Source organism: Oryctolagus cuniculus, chromosome 7, assembly GCF_051225735.1.
Source record: "Oryctolagus cuniculus isolate XC-2025 breed Fujian yellow rabbit chromosome 7, ASM5122573v1, whole genome shotgun sequence".
NCBI classification, from domain to species: Eukaryota; Metazoa; Chordata; class Mammalia; order Lagomorpha; family Leporidae; genus Oryctolagus; species Oryctolagus cuniculus.
The window spans coordinates 101,604,848-101,618,977 of record NC_142873.1 but is presented as its reverse complement, the minus strand read 5'-3'; positions in this window follow the sequence as shown (position 1 = coordinate 101,618,977).

Below are 14,130 nucleotides of genomic sequence, written 5' to 3'. Positions count from 1 at the left end.
GGAAAGCTGGGTTTGGATCAGCCCAGCTCCAGCCGATGCAGCCATTTGGGGAATGAATCAGCAGATAGGAGACCTCTCTCGCTGTCTCTCCCTCTCAAATAAATAAGTAAAATCTTTTAAAAAACTTGCTAAATTCTCTAAATTTCTTTTCATTAAATTTTCTTAAAGTTTTAAGTAACTATGTCATAGAAAAATGATTATTATTTTTATTTTCTTAAATAAGACATTATCATCAAGATTTTATTGTCTCCCCCCATTCTTATTTCTCCTTCTCTCTATCCCTCCCTCCTTCCCTGTGTTCTTTCCTCTCTCTCTCTCTTCCTTCCTTCCTTCTTTCATTTCTTCCCTCTCTCTTTTTCATTATTGTTGGACCTTATTATATTTTCTAGAACTTTTCAAAATACTATTGTGTCCTGGGGGCACCCTCAAATATTCCTTACTAATTTACATTAAAAACAATCTTGAACTTTTATTATTTAGGAAAATATTGACATTATTTTCTGTTCTATTTCATCAAGAAATTTTTTTAGAAAATGTTTGTCTTTTATCAAATACCTTTCTGTCATCTAGTGATATGTTTATGGTGGAGTTTTCATTTTTCCTTGTTTCTACATCCATGCCACAACCTCACTGATGATGAAGTATGTTTTCTTACCTAATGACTTTGGTCTATGCCATGTGATTTGCACTATTCAGTAACACATGGGTGGAAGAAACAGTACGTCACCTGTAACTTGTGAGAAGCCTTGGAGGTTTCCACTGCCCTTTTGTGCATCTGCAATTGCCATGAAAAAAGCCTCAGTAGCTAGGCCAGAGAATGAACACATGTGGACCAGAGTCACGCCAGATACCATAGCTTGGAACAGAGCTGCTCACCTCAGCCTAGCCAAGATTAATAGAGGCACTCCAGCTGGCTTGCTGATTCGTGAGAATAGATGATTGTTATTTTTAAAACACTGAGTTTATTTTTTTTAATGTAGCTTTACTGTGACAATAGCAAACTGATATAGAATTTGGTACTTGGAAGTAAGAGGTTAATAAAGCAACAAAACTTGAAACACTTGGGACTGGCCAGAGTTTGGTAGGAAACTTTTATAGAATAACAGAAAAATGACAACCTTAGTAGAACATTGGTGAAACAGTTGGGTAAATCTACCAGCTCTTGTAACTTAGAAGCTAAAGTATCTTGCATAGTTGTCAATCTGTGAAAAATGGTTTACACAAAGAGTGTTCAGAGTATAGGTTAGTTGCTTTCAATTGCATTTGATACTTTACCTACACTGAAGAGAAAACAACTTAGAAAACAACTGACTAGTTAATGAGGAAATTTTAGAGGGAACAGAGAGGGCCTATAACTTGCTGGGCTGGAGAATTAGAACTGTTTCTGATTACCAGTTTCTGAAACCATAAAAGATCCTCGAATTAACCTTGAGCCTAAATGCACAGATTAAATCATATGCATCACATTGAGTACAACCTGGCGACAGATAGCTGTTTAAGAAAGTAGTGACAACACCTTTCTTAAGATTAGAAGGCCAGGAACATGGGGAAATATACACATTTATCATTTACTCAGGCAGAGATATTTACTCATACAAATAGTATTACTACTTCATGGTATAATAAAAATTTTAAAAACAATATTGTGTAGCCAAGCTAAAACTTTTTAAAAAGCAGTATTTCATACTATAAGAATAAACAGAAGGCAATACTGAGTCCTTATTATGGAGGCAGAAAAAATGACCTACTAACAGATATAGCAGAAGTTAAATGCAGCTACATATCCAGCAATTTTTTTTTTCATTTTTTTTAACTTTTATTTAATGAATATGAATTTCCAAAGTACGACTTATGGATTACAATGGCTTCCCCCCCATAACGTCCCTCCCACCCACAACCCTCCCCCTTCCAACTCCCTCTCCCCTTCCATTCACATCAAGATCCATTTTCAATTATCTTAACATACAGAAGATCAGCCTAGCACACATTAAGTAGGGATTTCAACAGTTTGCTCCCACACAGAAACATAAAGTGAAAAATAATAGATGATTTTTTTAAATGATGATGAAATCAGATCAGACCTATTGTCATGTTTAATCCCAGTGAGAGTCAAGTTATATCCAGCAATTTTTAAAGTATGATTCAGTATTGCAAGTATTTTCAACTCTATTTCAGCAGATACTGGCATTGAAACTTAGAGTTTGCTCTGACAACTATAGCAAAGCACTATTAGGTTACACATATCTGCACTTGTTCAGATAAACACACTCACCAAACTCCCCGATTCCCTTTAGAGGGATAAGGAAGCCCATTAACTGGATCTCATCACTGACCAGCATGCAGTTGGTGATCGTCTGTCAAGGACAGTTTATAACACATCCCTTGGTACCTAGAGCAATTTGAATGGCTTGTGATATTTCAGACTCTGGAATATATTTTCCAATCTAAAATCCTAATAAAAATAAAAAAGGAGGAAAATAAGCTTTTCCTTTCACTAGTTTCTTTTCCTCTTGATGTCCGTCCTAACATTTGGGTCTGAAATTACTTTAACAGAATATTTTCTTTTTGTTTTTAACTTTTATTTAATGAATATAAATTTCCAAAGTACGGCTTATGGATTACAATGGCTTCCCCCCATAACGTCCCTCCCACCCGCAACCCTCCCCTTTCCCATTCCCTCTCCCCTTCCATTCACATCAAGATTCATTTTCAATTCTCTTTATATACAGAAGATCAGTTTAGCATACATTAAGTAAAGATTTCAACAGTTTGCTCCCACACAGAAACATAAAGTGAAAAATAATAGATGATTTTTTAAATGATGATGAAATCAGATCAGACCTATTGTCATGTTTAATACCAGTGAGAGTCAAGTTGGGAATTGCTAATTTCTTCTTCTTCTTCTTCTTTTTTTAACAGAATATCAGTTTATTATACGTTAAGTAAAGATTTCAACAGTTTGCACCCCCATAGAAACACAAAGTGAAATATACTGTTTGAGTACTCATTATAGCATTAAGTCTCAATGTACATACAGCACATTAAGGACAGAGATCCTACATGAGGAGTAAGTGCACAGTGACTCCTGTTGTTGACTTTACAAATTGACACTCCTGTTTATGGCATCAGTAATCTCCCTATGCTCCAGTCATGAGTTTCCAAGGCTATGGAAGCCCCTTGAGTTCTCCGACTCTTATCTTGTTTAGACAAGGTCATAGTCAAAGTGGAGGTTCTTTCCTCCCTTCAGAGAAAGGTACCTCCTTCTTTGAAGACCAAACAGAATATTTTCTACGAGAAAGATAGTAATCAGGACATTAACTCCACATTGGTTATGTTTGGTTGATTTTCTTTTTTTTTTTTTTTTTTTTTTTTTTTTTTTGACAGGCAGAGTTAGACAATGAGAGAGAGACAGAGACAGAGAGAAAGGTCTTCCTTTTTCCATTGATTCACCCCCAAATGGCCACTACGGCTGGCGAGCTGTGCCAATCCGAAGCCAGGAGCCAGGTGCTTCCTCCTGGTCTCCCATGTGGGTGCAGGGCCCAAGCACTTGGACCATCCTCCACTGCCTTCCCGGGCAGCAGAGAGCTGGACTGGAGGAGGAGCAACCGGGACGGAACCCGGCGCCCCAACTGGGACTAGAACCCGGGGTGGCGCCACAGGTGGAGGATTAGCCAAGTGAGCCATGGCGTTGGCCCTGTTTCTTTGATTTTCATCAAAACTTCAGAGAGAGCAAGAAAGAGAAAGAGAGAGGAACAAAGAGAGAGCAGAAGAAAGGAGACAGAGAAATGAGACAAGAAACAAGTGAGGCCAAAGAGAAGGCAAGAGAGGTGAGGGGGGAGGGAAGAGGAAGAAGAAGGGAAACAGTAGACATGAGAGGCAGGGAGCAAAGAAGGGAGATTTGCCTCCCAAAATATCCTGGATATAGAGAGCAGGTGTCTGCAGTTCCTGTTTAGCAGGAAAGACTTAATTAAAATTGTTTAAACTACTGGAAGAACTGTTTTATTGGCATAGTAACTGTTGGAATGTCAAGAACGCTTTTAAATTTTAAACATAGCTGTTTAATTCTTAGTTCAGAAACTCTGTAAAAGAGATATATTTTTAAAAGTTCAAAGAGGAAATTATTGGGGCCGGCGCTGTGGTGCAGCGGGTTAAAGCCCTGGCCTGAAGCACTGGCATCCCATAAGGACTCTGGTTCGAGACCCAGCTGCTCTGCTTCTGATGCAGCTCTCTGCTATGGCCTGGGAAAGCAGTACAGGATGGCCCAAGTCCTTGGGCCCCTGCATCCAGGTGGGAGACCCTGAGGAAGCTCCTGGCTCCTGGCTTCGGATCGGCGCAGCTCCGGCTGTTGTGGCCATCTGGGGAGCGAACCAGCGGATGGAAGACCTCTCTCTCTGTCTCTACCTCTCTCTGTAACTCTGTCTTTCAAATAAATAAAATAAATCTTAAAAAAAAAAAAAAAAACAAAGAAGAAAATATCACAGTGAATAGATCTAAAACTTTGAGGGTAGGTATCCCATAATGATTTCATTTTACTTGCTAACTCTCAGCACTTTGTCTACTTAGAGTGCTCTGCAGAAAAAAAGTCCAATGCTGTATGTGGGTGCTGTAGATACAGGACGCCCAATTGAGATCATTTTGAGGAAAGTTTTTTTACCCCGTTTCTGGGAGAGTACTCATCAGACAGCCTTCAACATTTAGCTCCTTCAAGAACTACCTTAGCTGCAAAGAATCATTTCATCCAAACAATGATCTCCTCAAAACAGCCCACTTCCAGAGATTAATCATGGTAAGGGGTTAAGTTCCATGCATTTTTACCCTGTATCAAGTAATGGTGAGCGAGTGTTCCAAAGCTCACAAGGGAGTTGAGTGAGACTTTGTCAGGCCTGCACCACAGTTCCAGTTTTCCCTCTGACCTGCTCCCCTCCATGCAGACAGCCACCTATCACAGTGCTGGTCCCTAATCAATATCCTGAACCCACACTCTGTCTGCCTCGGTGTCTGCTTCCAGATAACCCAGCCTGCAACATTTGATTCAGGGAAATGAAAGTTATAATTGGTTTGTGATCTCTGCTATGGGCAAGGATAAGCTCTCTGTATGCTACTCCTGGACCCATTCCTAGTAAAGAGAACAATTCTTCCCTCAAGCCTCAAACCATAAAGGAAGAATCCTTAATCATTCTCTGGGCCTACAAGTTAATATCAAAAGGGGTACTGGAATCTTCTAATGAAAACATTGGAAAGACTCAATCATAATATTATTAAACATTGATTGATATTTGTTGTATAGCAAGTAGAATCTAATAATATATATAAACAGTTAAAACATCATTTAATAGCTACTGCCTAAAAATCCTAATTGGGACTATAGAAGCCTAGAAAACAAAGAGAACAATTTTACTGAGAAGTTGGAGAAGAGAAAGGGCAAGTACTGTTCTATCACAGAATGCGCATGGACACGCTTTTCAGGTACAGAGGGCAGAGTGGATGAGCAAGTATGGTGTGTTTGGGAAATGGTGGGTAGCTTGCTTTGCTGAAGTAGAGGGCGAGTGAACTTGGAGAAAGGATCGGGTGTGAGGAGGGGTGGAACTATGAGCAACCTCTGGTTACCGCCAGTTAGGGAAGGAAGGTTTTTTTGTCTTGTTTAGGAGTTTGCCCTTTATCCAACAGCCAATGGGCTCTTTCAGAAGGGGAAACTGTGATTCTGTTGTTTGTGTTAATGTATTTGACACACACTAGGCTCTTCCTGTATTGTTCTGGATGCTGAGTCATTGTGCTCGGAATTACTTTACCCCTCTGTTTGCTGTTGATCCAAAAGAAGGTGAGTATTTCGGGCATTTGACATTTAGGAAAGGCAGGCTTCTGAACAATTAGAGAAGGAAGTTCTATTTCTTTCCAGGGTTTTCTTGCTTTGGGATCTGAGTTTTATTGAGGCTTAATATGTTTAAAGTTACTGAAGGGTCGTGGGACGTTAGGAAAAGTACAGAAAGGACCTCTGGCACAGAGAAACAGGCTGAGAAATCGGAGAGAGAAGCACAAACTAAAGATGAGTTAAATACGGCCTGTGAATCAGAGTTCTGAATCAACTCCCTTTTTGCTGTTCCTGAGCGTAAGGAAGATCATGTGTACTACTGTGTGTCTGGGCTGGCCTGCAGGTGCCTGGCTGGTGTGCCAGCAAGTGGAATTAGGAAACACCCTGCTGGAAGTCCTGCGCTTGCTCTGGGCAGGCTGGCTCCTTATCTGTGACAGAATGATCAGGGACACTAACAGATGTCCAACATTCCCTGATTTGTCTGGATCTCAGGGACCCTATAAGAAAGTCAATAAACTTATTCACAATAAGGATTCATTAGAGATACCACTGATAGACCCAGTGAGGGCTGGGAGTTCAGGGCAGTGGGAGGGAGTGGGGAAGGTCATGGCCTGGAGGACACTTCGACACTCAGAAAATCAAAATGCAGGAAGACTCACCAAGGTCCTTGGCAGAAACAACTCAGTGCATGCTGCAGGGCGGATTCAGCCTCAGGGCTAAAAGTGGCAAAAAAGCAGGTGTTCTGGTCCAGGAGGAAGTCCTGCTTGGAATGTTTTCACTTGACTGTCTCCTAAAGGCACATGTGCTCCTGGGAAAGAAGGTTAGGGGGGATGACTGATGACATCCTTACTCATGTAATCTGCTGCACAGCCTCACCCGAAAGAGCTGAACTAGAGAAGAGATGGAGATCAGCCTCAGAAACAAGTGTGGATCCAGAGACCAGGAGGCAAGGGGTGGAGGAACTCCCTGGTGTCATTAGGGACATGATAAGATTCTGGTCTGCGATAGGGATGCAGCAATGAAGACTTGCGGAAGTGTAGATGGTAACATTAACAGTACATAATAGCATTAGATATGGGGATGAGAGAGGCAGAGGTTTTAATGCTGCTTCTGTAGCTTATGTAGACAGTAAAGGTAAGAGATGCAGAAAAAACAGAATGAAGAAAAGTGGGGGAAAAGAAGAGTTTGATTTGAAGAAAGTTTTCACATGTTGAAACATGTCTTTTATTTGTATGGTATAGATTTGAGTGAGGAAAACTACAGGCAATTGGGTAACATGGATCTGGATCTCTTTAAGAGATGTGACAGATGAAGAACTAATATTGGATATGGTTAAGAATAGAAGCCTGGAGTGATAAGAAACAGAGAAATGAAGACGATGCAGCAAATGCAAAGCAAAAGATAGAGAGGGGCGGGAAGGAGGAGACCCAGGAATACATATTTTGTGAAAGTTTGGGGAATTCTCTATCCCAGAGCTATACCACATGAGACAGAGGAGATAGTAATGGTGAGATCACTACTGATGGAGATCAGTTGGTCAGTAAGCCTCAGAGATAATACATCTTTCACACAGAAGCTGGGGAAAAATAAACTCTCAGTGCACCAGTGCACCAGAAGTATCCCATATAGTCCTGCGTCCTATTATAGTGTACTATGGGAAAAAAAAAAAAAAAAAGATGTTTAGGATTTGCCCTCAGGGACATGGACCAGAAAGAAAGTATAACCCTAAGAAGTAAATGCAATTATTAATAAAGGGACGGAGTGAAATTCGAACAATCCAGTTGTCTATGCCATTCATTTCTGTTGTCCATTTTCTAAAAATGTAGATCAAAATTATATCTAAGGTACCTGCTTCAGAATCCCAAGGGAGTAGGTGTGTACTGTTTCCCAGGAGATTTTCACATACACTCCTATTATTGAGAAACTCCTGCCTTAGAAATGCAATTCAAGCATTTCTAAAGTTCTGGTATTAAAAAATTTTCTAATGCTTGGCAAACCCAAGCAGCCATCTAGGCACGATTATAGATCAAGGGTGAAGAACATCCAGCCCATGAGCTGAAATAAGGCCTACAGAATAATTGGCCTGGACCTGCTAAGGCAATTGCAGGCAAGACTGGAAATTGAATAAATTCATAGCAGGCTAAAATAATTCTGTATGGACTGTAAATGTTGTTATAAACAGACAAGTATCCTTAGGCATAGACAAGGTTTTCCGGCCCTCTTTGAGGCTTAGCAGGAACTATCTTTAGTGGGTCTCAGTTCCCCAAGTACCCTAGGAATGACAGTGCAACTGCTGCACATTCTACTTTTCTAGATCGTTTCTTTGATTCAGGTGTACCCCTGGTGCCTCTTTATCCCAGTCCAAGCCCTGCCTTCTTTGTACCATGCTTTAGAGTGTTTTTGGAAGTCTCATCTCCTGCCTTTGTTTTCTCACCTGCCCCCCTCACCCAACTCATGCCTCTTTGGCTGTGCCCCAAGAACTCTAGTTATACCACAAACCTTCCACAGTTTGGCATTAACACTGAAGAGTCACAGTCAACCTCTCTCCAAAGAAGAATAGATTTTTCATTTCCCTTAGAATTAAGGAAATGTACTAGTGCCATATTTTTCTTGTTTTATCATGTACATAGTATGTGAGAAAACTGTATTTTCTGAAGAGGAACATGTAAATATTGGCTTCTAATGTGGAAAACTAGGGCCCAGTACATAGGCAATTTTGACTCTTATAGCTTCTGAATAGTATTCACTTTTCTTGCTAATGATGTTTAACTGAGACTTGATTTCTAAACTGCACAAAACAGAATTTATTGATATTTTGCTCTTTTGTTAGGGCTTTGTTTTTGAACACAAATGAGACATCTGAATCTATTAATAACTAAAAATGTAAATACTATCATTAGCATAAACTAAGCAAAACAACCTTTTTTTTATAAAAGATGCTACTTAATGATGCAAGAGAGCTGGCTGATAAAATCAATCAAAATAAGTTCAGAAGTGTTTCTTCTTGAGAAAAAAAATATAATTGGTAATTACAAAGCCAGAACAGAATGGAGTAGCTACTTTTAAATTTTTGATTAAGTTTCAGTGAATTCATCTACAGTTTTTTTCTTTAAAAATTTTTATTTATTTATTTGAGAGGTAGAGTTACAGACAGTGAGAGGGAAAGGCAGAGAAAGGTCTTCCCTCTGTTGGTTCACACCCCAAATGGCCGCAACGAACACAGATGAGCTGATCTGAAGCCAGAAGCCAGGTACTTCCTCCAGGTCTCCCACGTGGATGCAGGGACCCAAGGACTTGGACTATCTTCTACTGCTTTCCCAGGATATAGCAGAGAGATGGATTGGGAGAGGAGCAGCTAGGTGCCCATATGGGATGCTCGCGCCACAGGAGGAGGATTAGCCTAATGTACCATGGTGCTGGCCCTTCATCTATAGTCTTTTGGGGAAAAATTACCTATTTAGTAAGTAAGAAGACATTTTCTCATTTATAGCTGGGGGTGGGAGTTGGGCAGCGAGACTCTTCCCTTCTCAGTTACTTCCATTACAAATTAGTTCTGTTCACAAACTGAGCTGACTTCAGCATTTGCAAAGATTTCATGTTTCAGATAACCACTTTTTTTTAAAGATTTATTTATTTATTTGAAAAGCAGAGTTGCAGAGAGGCAGAGGCAGAGAGAGAGGTCTTCCATCCACGGCTTGACTCCCCAATTGGCTGCAAAGGCCAGAGCTGTGCTCATCTGAAGCCAGGAGCCAAGAACTTCTTCTGAGTCTCCCATGAAGGTGCAAGAGCCCAAGGACTTGTGCCATCTTCTACTGTTTTCCCAGGCCATTGGCAGAGAGCTGGATCGGAAGTGGAACAGCCAGGATTTGAACTAGCACCCATATGGGATGCCAGCACTGCAGGTAGAGGCCTCACCAGCTACACCACGGAACCTACCCCTCAGATAACTGCTTTCCAAAATATCACATATTTTTAGTTTTTCATTCATTAATTGATAGCACAATAAAATGAATCCTTGGAAATTCTCTGATAATAATATTTATGGTATTCTAATAAAACCATTTAATTTGCTTTTCTGCTGTCTCTTCTAATTCATTCATTTATTCTGCAAACATTTACTGAGTACCTGCCAGAGACCAGCTCCAGCCAGTGCAGGGGCCCCAAGGTGTGAGAGGTGTCAGCGCTCGAAAAAATGAGAGACACTCACAGCAAGGCTGATGGCATGGCTCTGGCTTTCGAGCACCAGACATTATTTTTATATCATAAGCCGCATAATGATTCTTTCTTCTTACAATGAAAAGTCTGTTGTCCATTTTTTCTAATTATAATTTCTTTGATTTTCCAGGTCATATTCAGAGCATGGGTTACAGTCACAAACAGGTGCAAGATAACAGGCTGCCCACACAAGCCAAGGCCTCGAGTGCTGCTGAACTATGCAGAAATTGGCTACACAAGCTAGAATAGTACCTTCCTAATCTAATCTTTACTAGAAGCCCCAAGTTCAAAGCAGACCCTTTTTAAAATGTATCCCCTCTTTGCAATTTTTTCTATAATTCTTTAATTTCTTTATTGCACTTATTTAAAGGTTTGCTTAGCTCTATTCTACAGTTTTGACATCCTAACCATTGTAGTATTTGTAGCATATAGTGAATTAAAGCTTTATTAACATCTATCTTTATTCTAGTGGGAAGTATATACCAGAAAGCCTGTTGCCTTTTAATTCTTTTCCACAAATAGCTCAACCTTGCATAAAGCATTAACCCTTTCTCCTACACTAACATTCTGCTTGATTAAAATTCTACAAAGCAATGGACATTTTGGAGGTTATGAGACTAAGTGCTCTTCCCTAAAATTAGGAATACAGCAATCATTAGCTGGACCACCAGGAAGCTCCGGCTTACTTATGCAGAGTGTAGTTCTCATCAAACCTAAAACCACCAAGAGGACTGCAGCTGTCCTTCTCACGCCTTGCTGAGACAGACCTTCTGCTGTGACCTTGTCAGCCAGCCGAAGCTGCCTTGGCCTCGTCAAGTACCCACAATGTTCTAGGAATTATGTTTGCAAAAAAAAAAAAAAAAAAACAGAATTTAATTTTGCTTTATGCAAAAGGTTAAGATAGAAATTTTCTTTCATAATCCTGTAAGGATATAACTTCCTTTTATCTCTTTTCATGCTTAAATTTTGTTGATATAAAGATGTTTTCACTTTTGACAAAAGAAAATAAGTTTAATTCTCACCAGTGACAATAAATCTAAGGGTGGCTTTTTAAGTTTTTGTGTTGTTTGATTATCATTGGCTTTGCCTCATGGGGTTCTCAGCACTAAAAGGAAGTGTCCTTGTCTTCATTTCATTTCACTGCCCCTTACACAGTTCCCACAGCTCTCCTTCATAGAGCCTTTGATAGGCACCCTTTTCTGATTAAGAAGGCACATTTCTCCAGTCTATTTGTTAGAAATTGATGAGAGTATGGCAGAGATCACCTTAACCATGACTTTTTGGACAATTTGAGGTCACCATATATTTACTTCACTTTCATTCAACCAAGAGAAAACTAAATTCAATCAATCACATACCAATAAATCAACCAACATATTTAAGGGATACTGGAAATCCAGTTGCTATGGTATCCTAATGATGTGAGAGGGTCCTGAAGAGGGGGTGTTGGAGAAGATTCCATATCAGTAGTGACTAAGTGTTGATAGTTCCTAAATATATTTGCAATTGAGTAGTGTTGAAATTCCATGTGGGGGCCATTACTGTGGCATAGCGGGTAAAGCCGCTGCCTCCAGTGCAGACATTCCCTTATGGGTGCCAGTTCAAGTCCCAGCTGTTCCACTTCCAATCCAGCTCTCTGCTATGGCTTGGAAAAGCGGTAGAAGATGGTCCAAGTCCTTAGGCCCCTGCACCCACGTGGGAGACCTGGAAGAAGTTTCTGGTTCCTGGCTTGAGATAGGCGCAGCTCCAGCTGTTTTGGACAATTGTGGAGTGAACCATTGGATGGAAGACCTCTCTCTCTCTCTCTCTCTCTCTTTCTGGCTCTCTTTCTCTCTCTGTGTAACTCTGACTTTAAATAATGAATCTTAAAAAAAAAAGAAATTCCATGTGAAAGGAGATGTTCATGGATATGTGCTTTCAGTAATCTTTCCTGAATTCTGAGTTCACCTTCTTCATGTCTATGTCCTTCTCTCCCTCCTTTCCTTCCTTCCTGCCTGCCTGCCTTCCTTCATTCCTTCCTCCCTTCCTCCCCTCTTCCTTGCTTTCCTTCCATCTTTTTTCTCAAAATAAGTTATTACTACTTTGTGAAGATGAAAAGCTTCTTTGTAGGGGTATCTTTGAGGCTTAGACAGATGTTAACAAACTTATCATTGAATAAGTCAAAGGAGGTAAATTTAGTAGTCAAAAGCCTAGACCTAGGTTTAAGTTTCTATTCGATCACTTGGTATCTGTGTGACTTTTAGTAATTGACTCAATCTTTCTAAATCTCACTTCCTTACTCTATAATAGTATTTACTTTATAGGTTTTTGTAAGTATTAAATGATTAAAAATAGCATTAATATGTTGTAAGACTTAGATGAATGTTTTAAACATCTTAAAATGAAGAGCTATAATACAGTGCACACAAGTACTTGAAAAAGATGGAAAATATGGCAGACATAGGTACAAGAGGCTTTTCTAGATGATCTGTCTGCAGGTGTCAGAATGTGTGACTTATTCAGTGTTGTGTTTCCAATATTGAGTATTGTTTCCCCATACAATAGTAGAATTCAGTGTTTGTTAATGAATGAGTAAATTTCATCTTCTGCATCAGATTTATCAGTTGATACAGTTCAGAAAGAATTATGAAGGTCCGTATATGCTTACCTGCACCAGTCAATCTGACATGTTTGTCTAGCTAGGGCACAAGAAAAGGGAAAGGCAACATGAACACTACAGATGCATTGATCTAGCCTTCTACCCTTAATATGGTAAAGGGAAGAAGTCAGAAGGTGGAACTAAGGAGATAGTATTTCCTCTGTGTCTGCTCACTTTAAGTACAGTAAAGTGACTAACTGCATTCACCTTGGGAAGATTGCCATCAAAGAAAATTGTTTTCATCATAACCTAAAGTGCATTTTTATATCAGCTAACTGATTCTTGACAATTTTGACAAAAACTTAAGTTGAAGAAAGGGCAGCCTTTTCAATAAATGGTGCTGGGAAAACTGGATATACCTACGCAAAGAATGAAACTTGATCTTTATCTCTTACCATACATGAAAATCAACTCAAAATAGAGCAAGTGCCTATGTATAAAACATACACTTACTAGAAAAAAAACATAGAGGAAACACTTCAAGATACCAGTATAAGTAATGATCTTTAGCATAGCCCTCAAAAGTACAGGTAACAAAAGCAAAAATAGACAAATATTATTTTGTCAGACTAAGAAACATATCAAAGAAAGAAACAATGAACAAACTGAGAGAAAGTATTTGCAAAGTATTCATCTGACAGAAAATAGTATCCAAAATATATAAGAAACTCAAAAATCTCAGCAACAGCAATAGCAAAAATCCAATTTAAAATGGTCAAATTATCTGAATTGACATTTCTCAAAGGAAAAAATACAAATATCCAGCAAGCACATTGAAAAAAATGCACATCACTAGCCATCAGGGAAATGCAAATCAAAACCACAATGAGATAGCATCTCACCCATCAGAATGACTATTAACAAAAAAGCAAAAGAATAAATGTATTGGGAGGATGCAGAAAAAAGGTACTCCTACACTGCTGATGGGGATGCAAATGAGTATAGCCACTATGGAGAACAGTATTGAATTTCCTCAAAATATTGAAAATAGATATACCATATAAGCCATCTGTCCAACTTCTGGGTAAGTATCAGAGGAAATGGAATCAGGCCGGCGCCGTGGCTAACTAGGCTAATCCTCTGCCTTGCGGCGCCGGCACACCGGGTTCGAGTCCTGGTCGGGGCGCCGGATTCTGTCCTGGTTGCCCCTCTTCCAGGCCAGCTCTCTGCTGTGGCCCGGGAAGGCAGTGGAGGATGGCCCAAGTGCTTGGGCCCTGCAGCCCATGGGAGACCAGGAGAAGCACCTGGCTCCTGCCATCAGATCAGCGTGGTGCGCCGGCTGCAGTGCGCCAGCCACGGCAGCCATTGGAGGGTGAACCAACGGCAAAAAGGAAGACCTTTCTCTCTGTCTCTCTCTCTCACTGTCCACTCTGCCTGTCAAAAAAAAAAAAAAAATGGAATCAGCACATTAAAGAGATATCTGCACTCCTATGTTTATTGCAGGACTATCCACAACAGTCAAGATATG